This window comes from Centrocercus urophasianus, unplaced genomic scaffold, assembly GCF_019232065.1.
Source record: "Centrocercus urophasianus isolate 14NV4802_14NV808 unplaced genomic scaffold, USGS_Curo_1.0 seq_10, whole genome shotgun sequence".
In the NCBI taxonomy this organism is placed as follows: domain Eukaryota; kingdom Metazoa; phylum Chordata; class Aves; order Galliformes; family Phasianidae; genus Centrocercus; species Centrocercus urophasianus.
In genome coordinates, this window is record NW_024884142.1 from 55,403,903 (window position 1) to 55,419,386 (window position 15,484).

Sequence of the window (15,484 nt, forward strand, 5' to 3'; positions counted from 1 at the left end):
AAAAAAAAAACCAACCAAACAAAAGAAAACAAAATAAAAAATTAATCCAAGTTTCTTAATTCATTCAAGGTTGCAAAAATGTCACATGCTCTTCAACATCTGAGCAGTCTGAAAAGGTCACTACTCTGGCTTTGCTTCTCCTTCCTAATAAAGGCAATATATGCAAACCTTCCTGCTGCTCAAGTTTGTTGTACAGGTGATGGAGCTGGTAGGTGCACTCTGTAGGGAAAACTCTATATGGTTTCTCCGTCAGTAGACCCTGTCAGAAGCTGCAGAAAGAATGCAGGGACAGAGAAGAGGCTAAAGCATGGGGAAAGAAGAGAGAGTAAAACATGAAACAGATGGTGACAGTGAGAAGAAAATTACAAAGGAAAAACTGATCATGATTAGCCAGAGTAGAATTCATCAGCAAAGGGACTAATCATTAAGAGCTCCTTCCTGAACCAGGTAGGTTCCTACAACCATATACTGGAGAGGAAACATATGGAAAATCACAACCAATGATGTTTCAGCCTGAGCACTACAGCTTGCTACAACAGAACTAAATATGCCTTCCAGTCTATGCCAAGCCAGAGTATGTACCGCCTGGCCGTCTTGACAGTAATGGTTGCAGTAGTTGGGCTGAGCTAAATTCCTCTTTCACTCTCCCCTATTTACAGAGGAAAGAACAGTACCAAGATAATGTTTCTTTAGGCGGCCTTACTTTAATTTCTCTTTACTAGCACTTGCCATATTCTGCAGAACAGAAGGGTTTGCCAGCAAGCTTCACTGAGGTGGAGGCCCATGCAGGTTCATTGGTTTGTGCATTATGTTACCTTGTAAACTGACCCTCTGGTAAAGCACAGAACAAAACATTACACATGCACAAGGGAGGTTTCTTCTCCTCACAGGCTGAAACATCTGGATAAACTAAGAGAACAAATATGTTGGTTCAAATACATATCAGTAACAGAACTGAAGATTTTCCTGTTCTCGTTCCCAAACAAAAATGAAGAAAACTGCTGTAACAAAACAGCCATCTTATTTCATGACTTTATTTTAAATTAATGACTCTCAGAATGAGCCAATATCTTCTGCAGTTAGTGGGCAGTTGGGAAAGATGACTTATTTTGCCATTTCAATTTAACAGCCATGCTAAGATGAATAGAACAGCTCTGTTTTGAGGAAGGGAAGGAAGAAGAGATGAGGAAGTAAGAGGAAGGAGAGGAAGAACAAAAGGAGAAAGAGAAGGAAAATAAGCTGTCATCAAGAAGAAAACAATGTCATTGCTCTCATTTATGAAATGGTGCTAAGGTTCACAGCTTAAAGTTCATGAGGGTCAGTGATTTTGTAAGAACCTATAATCTTTAAAAATGCAGAACGGTGAATGCATTCGGTAGTTCTTCATTTCAGCTATAGCATTTTTTCACATCCCCAGTGACAGCTTTTTAGGATAGCAGCCTCAAGAGTTTCATGAAAGGAAAGGGAACAGATCAGAAAAACATTATCAATCATTGTATCCAGAGGTTTGTTTACCTCCATTGCTGTAACCCAGAATTTATACTAGAAATAAGAAAGAAAAGCATTGGTCTTAGTAACTGCATTCCTATTATTCTTTTCATGCACATATTCCCTCAAAATTACCGATATTATCTACATGCAATAGGCCGCTTAATAAGACATGGAAAGCTAATGCAGTGTCAAGAGTAGCAATGCTGATAAGGTAATTATTCAAAGCTAAAAATGTTAGGAGGGATAGAAAAGACTGAGAAAGGAAGGCTTGAGAAAAGAGAAGCCCAGAAAGGAAATAGAGTAAGAGAGATGTGGGTTGAATAGACAAGGTTAGGAAATAATATAAAAAGAAGAATGACTGATAGGAAAGTGAAAAACAAAATGAAAGTAGTCATAAAAAAGTAACAGAGACTAGGGCCTAGATCCAGAAAAGCTCTTATATTCTTAACTTCAAGTATGTAACTAAATATACAAAGAACAGTACAAATAAAGTTAACAATATAGTTAGCAAGACAGATCAATTAAAAAAAAAAAAATCATGGAAAGATGAGCAACAAATCAAAGAGCAATAAAAAAGATCCTTCTCAAGGAAGAACCTGCAGAGGACTTGGGAGACCTGACGGATGAAAAACTGAACACAAACCAGCCGTGTGCTCTTGCAGCTTGGAAAGCAAATGGTATCCTGGGTTCCATCAGAAGAGGGGTGGCCAGCAGGGACAGGAAGGTGATTGTCCCTCTCTACTCTGTCCTTCTGAAGCCCCATCTGGAGTACTGCGTCCAGGTCTGGGGCTCCCAGTACAAGAAAGACAGGGAGCTTTTAGAGAGGGTCCAGAGGAGAGCCACAGAGATGATCAGAGGGCTGGAGAACCTCCCCTACAAAAACAGGCAGAGGGAGCTAGGCTTGTTCAGCCTGGAGAATAGAAGGCTGTGGGGTGACCTAACTGCAGCCTTCCAGTATCTAAAGGGAGCCTACAAACAGGAAGGGAGCCAACTCTTTACAAGGGTAGATAATAGCAAGACAAGGGGAAATGATTTTCAGTTGAGAGAAGATTTAGGTTGGATGTCAGAGGGAAATTCTTTACAGAGAAAGTGGTGAGGTACTGGAACAGGCTGCCAGAGAGGTTGTGGATGCTCCATCCCTGGAGGTGTTCAAGGCCAGGGTGGATGGGTGTAGCCTGGCCTAGTATTACATAGGATGTTGGTGGCCCTGCCTGCAGCAGAGGAGTTGGAGATTCATGATCCTTGAGGTCCCTTCCAACCCAACCCATTCTACAATTCTATGAAGAAAAAAAAAGGGTCAGCAAAAGACTAGAGTGAAGTTAAATAGAATACAAGCCATTCTTTTCACAGGGTGCTTTTGCAAGGAATGCTTTCTATCCCTATTAATGAATCTTTGGATATACTACAGATTATACACTATAATTTCTCAAATGAAAAATTGCTGGATCCAACATACGGATATTATTTGACAAAAGAAGAGAAGCAGAAGTAGTTGTACAACAGAAAAGTTTACAATCATAAAAATGCAACTGATAACAATTTGACTGTAATGATGTGTAAATTCTCAAGTTCAAACTCTCTCTCTTCTTAGAAGTAATATTTTCACAGATATGAAAACAACTAGGACTAAAATGATATGTGAGAAAGCATTTGCCTAGAACATACAAATGGCGTGTGAAAACTTTAAAGCATATTTCATGATCTCTTGGAAGCTACAATTCAACAAAATACTATGCCTCAATAAATATACACACACTAACTATATATAAGCTATCAGAAGAGCTATTCATTCATTATGTCTGATTGATGAGAGCAACATCATCATGTAATGTAGCTTCTGTAAGGCATTTGATAATAAAAAAAAAAAATAAAAAAAAAAAGACCATTTGTTTAAGGTAGAAGTATGAAACAACAAATTGCTGTATATTAAAATGAATGAAAACTGCTTATTAGATTAGAAAAATGCACTTGTGAATGAAGAAACATCTAGTACCAAGCACATCCTACTGTGATTCAGAGGTTGATTTTGGCAGTTAAAATATTTTGTATTTTCCTCAGTGTCATGAATGCAGGAATAATAGCATCACGAACCAGATGGGCAGAAAAATACAACATCTGGAAGAATTATAAATTAAAAAATACTAGTTTATTGTTGCAAAACAACATGGATTGTTATATAACCTGCCTTCAGGTGAACAATCTGTTACAGCTGAATGCAAAAGCATACATCTACAGGAAAAAAAAGCAAGACATTGCATAGTGCTCTATCCTGAGGAGAAAAAGGTGAGGAAGACCTAGAGTATAGCAGGTAGCTGAATACGTGCTGCTATAGGGAAAATGGAAAGGCAAAAAGAATCACATTTACTTATATTTCTTACTGACACATGGCTTCTATTGGAATAAAATGAGGCCAGAAAGAAATAACACATTTTAACATTACAGATAATTATGGGCTGGAAAACTTCTTGTCTGATTTAAAGCAGCGTTACAAAGACACAGAGTTTCTTTCCTAAAATACAGTCTCAAGCAAAAAATAATTCTGAAAGATCCTGTCCTGTCTGTGCTACTCAAGAAATCAGCCCAGTCAGAATAGCTCTGTTCAGCCTGAAAACAGGACTGTATACATGTGGGAATTAGGCAAATGCTAGAGCAGACAGAAGATGCATTCCTTGAGGTTCCCTTTGCAAATTCCCCCAGCATTCAGATGCCAGGAGGAATTAGAGCCAAGAGAAGAGCTGCACGTTTGGGATGGACTGCAACCCACAATGATATGAAGACTGCCACTCAGAATTTTTGATTCAGGCTGAAACTTTTCCAGTTCATTCAGATGGTTGCAAGCACAATAGAAAGTTGACCATTTTTTCCTTTCTTTCTTTCTCTCTCTCTTTCTTTTTTTCCCCACTTCGTCTACATATTTTTCAAATATGCAGTAACCTGGATACCACAGAGATCAGAAAGATACCATCAGATCAGACATTTTCAGAAAAACACATGCGCTAGCAACACATCAGCAATAATAAAGCCACCAGGGCATATTAAGAAGGAATAGAATTTACAAAGATACGCTTAGACAAGAAACTAGATGTAGCTTTTGAAATAACCTACTTAGCAGAGGAAGATATTCAGCTGTGTAACACTATTTTAAAGGGAAAAAAAGGCAGAAAAGCTCTCTGGTGGTGCTCTTAAAATGGTAGAACATTAAAACAGCTCAGCACTGAGAGAGACACAAATGGGAATACTAAGTATTTCTTTTTTACTATTCCCAAATTCTCTGAATAAACTGTAGGTGATGACTGGGTATATATTCTAAAAACCTCAGAGGCAAATTAATTATGTGGGTATCACCAACTGTTCCCATACAAACAAATAAATACAAAGTTTGGACACGACTGGAAAATAGAACCTTTAGACTGTTATACTTCATGGTGAAGCTAAACAAGTAATCGGCAAGAGAAAGTTATACTCATTTGACAGTGCCAAGTATGTTGAATTTTTGCTACCAAGAAGCTAATTTTTAATGACTTGACTTCCAGGTAGGATCAAGCAAAGCCAACAGATCTGTGAAAATACCATGATTTAAAAAATAAGAACTGCCTAGACATAAAGAAGTAGTTGCAAAGGAACTAACAAATGGACAAATAAAAAAGCAAAGTGCTTTCGGGTTGTAAGCAGAATATACTGAGTGATGAGAAGGAAATATGGAAAAGCAACACAGTTAATCACCAACACAGGGAATTTACTTGAAGCAGTTCTTCAAACAAACAAACAAACAAAAAAAAAAAAAAACAAGTGAAGTTGTTGTCTTCATGAAGACAATAGAAGACAAAAGTTCTGAAGACTAAATGCATAAGTGCAATAAGACAAGCCAAAAAAGGTTTGAGAAACAGCTTGCAAGGCTATTTATAATTTTAGAGTACATCAATATCAGGAAGATTGCCAAAGTGTCTAGAGGTCTGAGACATAAAGGTGTAAAAGGAGCATTGAAAGAATCAGGCTATGGCAGAAAAACTAAATGAAGTTTTTGCATCCGTGCTCATAGCAAGGACCTGCAGCAAAATTCGCATAACAGAGATTTCCTTAAGGGTGGCTGTTGAAATACCTGTCTGAATATTAAAGTGTTGGTAAAAGCTGTTACAGAAAAATCAACAAAAATAAAAAGTCATCAGGACCAGCTGGTGAGCTTGAAAGGAATTCAAGACTGTAATTCTCAGTACTAACGGACAGGAAAAAGACAAAATAGGTAGCCAAAACTTAAAAGGGTATGGAGTGGAGGAAGAGAGAGGTAAATTTAAGTTCGCTGAGAGTAGGTGACAAGACACCTACACTGGGTTATTTAACAGGAACTGCTACAAAGAACGCAATAAGAGCATCCTTAAATACAAAATTCGAAAAATCATTGTGGAAAATTCTCTGTAAGTATGTTAATTCTATAGTCAGTACAAATGTGAAAAGAAACTAAATTTATTTGGATTCCTCTTAAGTATATCAAGAAGCTTTGTCTCTCAGGGCTCTCACAGAAACTGAGATGCCTCAGAAAGGCAATGTGAGGCTAAATAACTGGCTAAAAGGTAGAGCACAAAAGCTAATAGTAACAGTTAGGTCTTTTTAGCAGAGAAGTCTTTCTGTTAATGCCTCTGTTGCTTAATATTCTCATTAGTGACCTGAAAAATAGGTGGGTGAATAGTTATGTAATTAGGTTTGCTGATGATATGAAGGGTAGTAAGGTTGAAGATCATCTGCGGAGAATTGAAAAAGAATTTCACGATGTTAAGTGAGTGATAAAATGGCAGCTAGAGTTCAGTATAGATCTTAAGGTTGAAGAGTATATTAAACAAATAATGGCTAAAAATTGTAATTACTTGGTTTAAAAAAAAAAAAAACACTTCCGATAAAACAAACACAAGAAAGACAGTTGTCATCGCTAACAATTTCAGTATGGAATTACAAGACTCTCAGTTGCTTAGAGGAGTGAAGCTCTAGATCAGCCTGTCCATGAGAGGAAAAACAGCCTAGCTAGGATAAGTACTGTGAACAAACTACACAATCAGGTTGCTATGACAGCTCAGCACTGGGTCAGCTGCCTGATTTAGGCTGGATTCTATGAGTGAAACTAAAGCCAAAACATACCAGCACAAAGCAGATGCACTGTAACTTTTGTCTATGCAGAAATAAGTCCTCACGCATTACCTATTCTGAAACAAGTTTCTCCTTTCCTCGTTAGATTAAGAAAATTGAGTTGATGTATGAGAAGCCTGAGTGCAGCTAACAACATCTCAGTCGTGTTACCCTGTGGTAGAGTTAACTAACAATAACTCAAGCCTTCTATCTGCAGAGGCATAATTAGATTTAAGACATTTTCAAGAGGGAAAGAATGTATCCCAAATGTCTGTTTTTTCACTTTGATAATGTTTCAATGACTGCAAATGAGGATTTAAATGTAGAAATGGAGGCACTCATATAAAGGTCCAATGTTTTCCAAGTAGTAGTTTAACCTACAAGAGCAGACCTAGATCTAAGACAAATGAGTGACAGTTAACTAGTACAGAGAAAGTAATTAGTTAATTAAAATAAGCTGTGTCTATTACTATCTTTCTTCATAGCAGTAGCGATGAAGTAATTTCACCCAGTAGCATATTGGTTAGCTTTGCAGAGCAACTGAAATGCACATAAAACACTCCTTCACCCCCCAACCCCTCCTTTTTAAAATTTTCACGTTAACTAAACTGGAACTTCTGCTCCAAAGGTTTCCTAGATGCATCCCAGCCCAACAGGGACATAGTAGCCTCTGGACCCAGGAATGACTCATTGGACATTTCTCCTCTCTACAGTTTGTCACCATAGGAAAACGTGATCTGTGCCTAAACCATAGAGACAGTCCTCTGGAGTTATATGCCACTGGGGACAGCCCTTGCTGTCCCTCCAGAGCACTGTCAGACATTCACAGAAGCAGTCACCAATGGTTGGAAACCTGGCAGGAAGTCCATGCCAGGAGAGCATTGTCATACCCTAATCTGATATCTAAATGGGAGGACAGAAAAGAGTCTGCCTGTTACTAGAGCTCCTGGCTGTTTTACAGTTGGCTGAAGGGTTGTGTAACACCAGATAGCTGATATTGGCTCACATCATAATATATACGTTTTCCAAGCATAATAATTTTGCCTTGAGCATAATTAGTTGCCCAATGTTTTGTCTAGTTTTCAATCATTTAAGTTACTAAAGATCAAATTTTCTTGATGGTTTCTCTTACTTGCCTTAGTTTAATCCCATAAGGGAAGAAGCATTAGTAACTTGTGCTTTTTCCTCCTCTTCAACAACAACAACAACAACAAAAAGAAAGAAAAAAAACATAACTGACTCACCACCTAATTTGTAAAGTTTTTTGAGTCTTATGAGCCTCTTTCGACTCAGCTTTCTTTAGCTTTCTGTTTTATTTTTAAAGGTATTTTTACAAGCATGTCCTTCTCGTTGCTAGGTTTCAAGAGAAAAGAAATAAAGGAAGAAAACAAATCAATATTTTTTTTAAAAGACAAACCTTTGCCAAAAGTCCAAAATGAAGTATAAAGTAATATTCTTCTGTTACATGCCAACCTCCCCAATGTAGTTTTTTTTTCCTAATTCCACTCTTTCTGTTGCATACTAAATTGTGCCAGTAACAGCAGAAAGTTTCAGAGCAAGATGACCCAAGAAAGTGAGGTGTTGAAGAAATAACTATGAAAGAACACATATATCATATAATTACAAATTTTCATTTAAGTGGTGTCACTGTTGCTCTCCTCTATGTGCATATACATATATATGTGTGCACACATGCAAGTCTGCACAGACCCAGAGAACCAAGAGACACAGAAGCATCACTGAAATGCAAAGGCACAACAATATATACAATAGATAAGGAAAAGAAGCAAAATCACTTGAAATGAATCCTGTTTAAACTGCGGAAAAAGTGTAGGTTGACAAAACAGCAATCAGATGGACTGTGGCAGAAATATTATTACTCCTCATCCTTGTGAATTGTGCCATCAGCTTGGAATGAACATGCAAAATCAGGTCTTCAGGATCACATATGTATCCAAAAGCATTCAGGCAAGACAACAATGTCAATAGAGTAAGGAACTTCCTGACACAGCCAGAGATACAGTACAGGTAGCAACTGAATGATTTCTTTGGATGATGGGAACACAGCTTCGCACTGGTTTGGGGCATATTTGTATACTGGGCAGGAATACAGTCTGAGATTTATGGTATTTTGGAAGGAATTAGCATGTTGTTGACTTATAGCAATAGAGCAGAAAAAGCCACAAATATCATTTCAGACCATTACCACAAACTTGGTGACACTAATAAAATGAGACCCAACTATGAAACGCCTCTTGTTTTATCATTGCAAAAGCAAATCTCAGTGATTTTATTTGTGAAGACGCATTCATTTTTTCATCTTCATCTGAAGAACATGTAAATCAAAACTATAAGCAGTCTCACAAAAGATACCCACAAGACTTCAGAGAATAAGCAAAATCTGAAGAAAATCATTTCTCTGTTTTGATTTAGATTTTAAATCAAGGGCTTTGAAGAAAATTGCCAGAATTCAAACCCAACAAATTCTGGCCTCACTGTGTTTATGTTTAGCTGTCATAGTGAATATAAACAATAAATCAAACATTTAAGACACACCACAATCTATCTCAACAGATCTAACCTGAGAGTTCATACAGAAAAAAACTGCTTTGCAATTGTGAGCCAAAAACTTCATGAATGAAAGCTATTTAGAACTGAATAGACAACACTAATAGTTGTACATAGAAATCTGATTGGACTTTAAAAAAAAAAGTAAAACATTATCTGAATAATTTCAGACTTCTCTGTAGATTATTCATCTCTATGCAACATTTTAGGTTAATGTAACACAAGATAAATAATATTTTTTATTATATGTAGGAGTTAGCATCAGTACAATTATTAAAATTTGCACATATTAATAAAAATAGGAAAAAAACCCACAAGGTTATTTTCCAAAACAAAGATTATTTTCCATTTTAAAGATTACCCAATTTTCATCATTTAGATTCTAGAATGTACTTAAAATATATTGATAAACGTACATCATTTTAACCATTATTCTGCTTTCTGCAGTAAGTAAATGGTAACAATAGAAACTACTGGGAAAGAAAATAACAGAGATAATCCAAATTATAGACCTAGAAAATTACAAATGAAATTACTTAGTTAAACTTATATTCTTATATAAAAAAAGACTTTTTTTTAAATAAAAAGGTCTTCATATTCCATAAATGACAATATACAAATTCTAGCCACCAAATACAACTCTCTCTCTCTCTTTATATATATATATATATTATAAAATATATATATTTAAATATATATATATTGTGGTCCTTGGCAAATTGTTCAATACCATTTTATTATTCAAAAATCTTCTCAGTCTAGTTATCAGCATAAATTGAATGTTGCCAGAATAGGCTATTACAAATATTGCCTCATTAGAATGCATTCTTGGGGCTTTTTTTTTTTTTTTTCCACTGAAATTAACAATGTGGCATATTTTATTCTTACAGAAGTCAAATGCTCGTATCAATCTAAAAAGCACGGTACAAATCTCTATACTATTCACCTGCAGTGTTGCCCTCCAAAAAATGAAGAAAAATAACTTCAATAATTTGATGACAAAAGATGTATTCATAGTTCAAACTCTGACTTCTTCAGGAAAGTTACTGTGTATAAATGCCAGTTGTACTATTTAGCCAGAAATGGAAGAGTTCTTCCGAGGCACTGAGTGCAGTCCCTACTACCAAGCTTTCGCCACACATAGCCAGCTCACCAGGATCCTCATAAACAGGGATCTGTCTCAACCTGTTTGTTAACCTTGGAGTTGAGCCCTTCTGCATTTTCAGCTCCAATCTGAACTTATTCAAAGCAACACTCCTTTGGTTTTGTGTCAGCAACAGCTTTCAAGGTAAGTATTTATGTCTCATGAAGATAAACAGTTTATAATCAAAATCATCACCCTTTATGGCAGAAATATTAAAAATCACCTTATCTAAACACAGGTCTAGTTGCTACTTTCTGGCATTTTTATTTAAAAATGATACTCATACATTACTGTGAGAGAGATTTTATGAACTCTTTATACTTTAATGTTTGACAAGTGCATCTTACATTTGTATATACATGCAAATAAATATTTTTCCAACTTTTTCTTTCCAATTTTCACTGTTCTCATACTTACATTTATTGCCAAATCTCGTTTTCTTGTACCATTCACAAGGCTTGTAGAGTATAACTTCTTATACAGTATATAGAACTGGGGTTTAAATTTCTCTGTGGCCTCTAATGGCCACCATGATACTTATTTCCTCGTGTCCTTCCACACAACTTTGCAAGCTCCCTCAACTTCTAGAGATCCTGCAGTAAGGTTCAAATACAGCAGTAAGACATCCATAGACACCCATATCATAATGCTCATAAGTTCTGTCCCTTCACTTTCTATTTACTATTTACAGTACTCTCTTTAATTTTACTCTTAATTTTTTCATTCTCTTTCTGTTAATGTCTCTTTCCACCCTGTGCCACCTGTTGATACACAAAGCTTAAAAAAGAAACACGATAAGAGGTGACTGCAACAAGTTTGAATAGCCACAAGGAAGAGGTAAAAAGCCTGGCCTTGAATGCCTCCAGGGATGGGGCATCCACAACCCCCTTGGGCAACCTGTTCCAGTGAATCACCACCCTCTGTGTGAAAAACTTCCTCCTAATATCTAACCTAAACCTCCCCTGTCTCAGGTGCATGAGAAGTGCCAAGACACATATAGCTATGACTTTAAATGAACAACTAGCGACTGAACCAAGACAACAAAATGACAAGGTCCAAAATATGGGAGTGTCACTTTAACATTAAAATTTATATGTGACTTGTGATCTCTCCTAAAATTAACAGTGCTGTCTAGCCCTCCAAACTGCAGCTTTTTTTTTTTTTTTCCAAGAATGAAGAAATCACTGTAGTTGGGAGGGATGTCTGTAGTCCCTTTAAGCTGGTGCAACTCCTGCTTAGAGCAGAATCACCTTCAGCAAGTAGCTCAAGGCCCATTATTGTGTCCTGATATTTGCAATGTCCAGACACGCCAGCCTCCCTAAGTAACCTGTGCCACTGCGCAACTATCCTCACAGTTTTCTCACGTGCCCTCACGTATTTTTTGATGCTACCTTCAAGAAACAAAGACAGGTGGGCATAAGTGAAAGTGATATATAAACAAATAAAATAAAAGAAAGAAATGATATGATAAGAGATTCTCTAATTTAATTATTTGTAATTATCAAAAAGTAATTTCTATGGTCACCAGAGAAATTATCACATCGCTTAAACTGAGGACTCGCACAACTCTGAGAATCATTGTGAAGTTAAGTGCATGTTTGTGTTGTATAAAATGAAGAAACAAAGGCAAATACATGAAATTGAATTAGAACTTGCTTTACCATCTAATAAATAAATATTATTAAAAGCACTATAACCACTCTCCCTCTCCTGCATACGCAACACTTTATCAACAACGCAACAGTTTAAACTTTTTAACAAAAACATCTTAAGGTTGGCTTCTAAATTCCATTCAGCTTGCATTATGAAAGCAGCAGTTTCTAATTTTTTCAGTTTCTCAATCAGGTATTTACATATGGATGTTGCTGTGATTTTGACACTGCAGGGCAAGGAGTGTTTAAACAGCTGCAATTCAACCAGCACATAATCTGGAACACATAAATTTTCTTTCAGCTCCTGTGATGAGAGGAGGAGCTACACAGAAAAGCTAACATACCCCACCCCTCCTTCTTGTATCTCAGAGTAAACAGTAAGTAAAATTTCTGTATACCCTATGGATTTTTAGAATTAAAAAAATAACTGAGAAAGATTAAAATACATACATATTCTATGTAACACCTGATTATTAGCATATATGCAGATGGAGAAAATAAATGATAGGTGATAACAGCCTGAGAACCTACAAATGACACAATACGGGTTCCAAGTCAGAGGCTATGAAGGGAAAAAAGGATATCTCAGCTTATTCCACAAGGTCTTTTCTACACTCAAGTTTAATAAGAAAATAAAAAGGTAAATTAGGCAAAACTCTTCTCATTAGTAATTATCAGGCAAATTTTACCTATGAAGTTCAGATACTACTAAAAAAAAGAAAGACAACAGTAATTCTGTAACAGGAACAGCCTCTGCAACAAAAAGAATATGACAGATCTCAATTAATACATGGTTTAAGTATCATGCAGGATAACTACAGCTCGACATATGCTGAGATCAAAATACAGTATTCCACTTCATTCATAAGCTCCTGGAAACGATACACTGCCCTGTGTACGTGACTGCCCATTAACTGAATTAAATCCTTTCACCATTAAGTATTAGCCAACTGGCTAGAACATGACCATGTAATTTCAGAACATTCTTTTACTACTTTCCTTTAACCAAACCAAACGTTTTTGGCTGGGGATTTAGAGGGTGTCATATCTCTTTCAGAACTATAGCACGTGTTAAACAAAATGCTATTATACTTGAAATATTCCCTGTTAAACTCAAAATGAACTTCAGGCAATGCTTGGAATGCATTTCTTTTATTTTCAGTCGCTTTTTTAGGCTTCTCAGCTACATTGCAGGATACAGGAAAAAAGGAACATAGTAAGAAAAAGTAACGTTAGAAAAAGAAAAAAAGTCAAAACCAAAAAAAATCAACTTCTAAGCATTTCCATAGACACCACTATGTGTTCCCAGCAAAGCTTTGGATAAAAGCAGCACTTAAAATTGGGTGTGAGGGATAGAAACTAGCAAAAGCTAGGAGTTTTTTGTCACTTACATTTATCCCAGAAGGTTGTTGCCATTACTTCGGCAGTGCTCTCACTGGCTGGAAGGATCATGTGACCCGGGAAACTAAAATAGAAAAGTCTCAGTAGCAAGGAAACTGAACCAGAAGCACATTTGCAAGAAAACACGTATCACGAGAGTAATAACACGCCCTTAGCAGTGAAAGGTGATAAATTTAGATGGAAATCTATCCTGTACTGAAAAACACTGCCTTGTGCCGTGCAGACTGGCACCAGTCCCCTGTTCAACACACGGGAAGCGTTTTCTGCAATAAATCTCAGTCCATGTCTATACGTAATTAAACCCAGTAACTGCCCTAATAAATCTCAACTAGTTGTCAGACGTTAAGAGAAAATCTAATCTATTACATTTAAAAATAAACTTCCACTGCTGAAACAGTTTCATCATCAGAGATCTCCATAGTTGTTTGTGTCTAGAAAGGAAGCAATTTTTTAAAAAGCATATGCTCTTCAAGTAATTAGAAAAGCTGTAAACACATTGGAAGATTGCTTTCAATTCTTTTATTAGTAATGTGGTTGCAGGGCTACACATTATTAAAGCATGCACTGTAAACCTGCAAATTCTAAATGAAGAGAAGGCTCAAAGAACCCAAGGCAAAGGCTGCAGAGATGAATTTGTGACCAAATATACCATATACAGTGCTATAATATTGCCTGATTTAGAGGTTGCTATTTATTTATCCGCATCAGAAGATAAAAAAATTGCTCTTCCAGTTTTGTAAAGCTTCTAGAAAAAAGTTCCAGCACAATAATGTTGTTTGGATTACAGGAAATACACATTACCTTTGTTAACAGTTAACTCTGTCAACATTTACTGTTTTATCAGATTTACTAGTAATCAGATTGATTCAATTCAATGTTTTATATTATGTAAAGCACTTAGTAGTTCCTAATTAATGGCAGGATAATTTTACAGAAGAAAACTTTACTGAAAGATGCAAACAGCAGTATGAAGGGGACAGTGATCAAGGAAAAAATAAAAGAAATATGCTGTTTAGATTAATAGAACAAGGATGGGAAATAACTTATTGTTCTACTCAAATTCAGTCTTGCAATTATAAGCAAAATATGTAAATGTTTGCCCTTTGAATGCAATGGCTTTCAAGGGCTTTGCACAGAGTAACATGATGGACACAACGGCTAAGATTGGAAGGGACCTCTGGAGATCATCCAGTCCCACCTTCTTCCTCAGAGGCCCCTACAGCACATTACCCAGGACTGTGTCTAGATGACTTTTAAAGATTTCCAGGGAAGAAGACTCCACAGGCTTTCTGGGCAGCCTATCTTGATGCTCAGTCACCCAGTTGTTTTTTTTTAATAAAACAGTAGAGAACACAATGCAAAAATGTTCACAGCAGACTCCCACTGTGCAATAAAAGTTGAAATAAGATGAAGAGAGGCCAGTAAACCAAGTTATTCTCATTTTATTGAAATAATATCAAGGTAATTCTTCATAATACCAAAATGTTAAGTTTTCCCTCCAGATTGTACTTTTGTATCAACATACACATACATATACTTCCTGGTGAACAAGAAGCTGAACATGAGCCAGAGAATGTGCTTGCAGCCCAGCAGACCAACTATGTACTGGGCTGCATTAAAGGTGGAGTGGCCAGCAGGGAGAAGAAAGTGACTGTCTCCCTCTAATCAGCTCTTGTGAGGCCCCATTTGAAGTAAGGCATCCAGACCTGGAGACCCCAGCATAACAAAGATGCAGAGCTCTTGGAACAGGTCCAGAGGCCATTCAATGATCAGATGGGCACCTCTTTTATGGAGAAAGGTTGAGGTCTTGTTTAGCTTGGAGAAAAGAAGGTTCTGGGGAGACCTCATTGTGGCCTTCTGGTCCTGACAGGAGCATATAAACAGGAGGGGAAATGACTGCTTACATGGGTTGATAGTGATAGGGCAAGCAGGAATGGTTTTAAACTGAGGCAGGGGAGGTTTAGGTTAGATATTAGGAGGAAGTTTTTCACTCAGAGGACACACTGGAACAGGTTGCCCAATAAGGTTGTGGATACCCCATCCCTGGGGGCATTCAAGGTCAGGCTGGATGTGGCTTTGGGCAGCCTGGTCTGGTGGTTGGCAATCCTGCCTG

The 15,484-nt window shown here is 36.9% G+C and overlaps 1 protein-coding gene across 1 annotated transcript in view; it reads right to left on the minus strand.

Annotated features, from left to right (window-relative positions):
* ESR1 (estrogen receptor 1) overlaps positions 1-13,380 on the minus strand; it is a 156,469-nt gene extending 143,089 nt beyond the window's left edge. The window contains 1 exon segment of the mRNA XM_042839647.1: positions 13,362-13,380. The gene's annotated coding sequence lies outside the window, so the exon portion shown is untranslated.
* Positions 13,381-15,484: the final 2,104 nt, after the last annotated feature.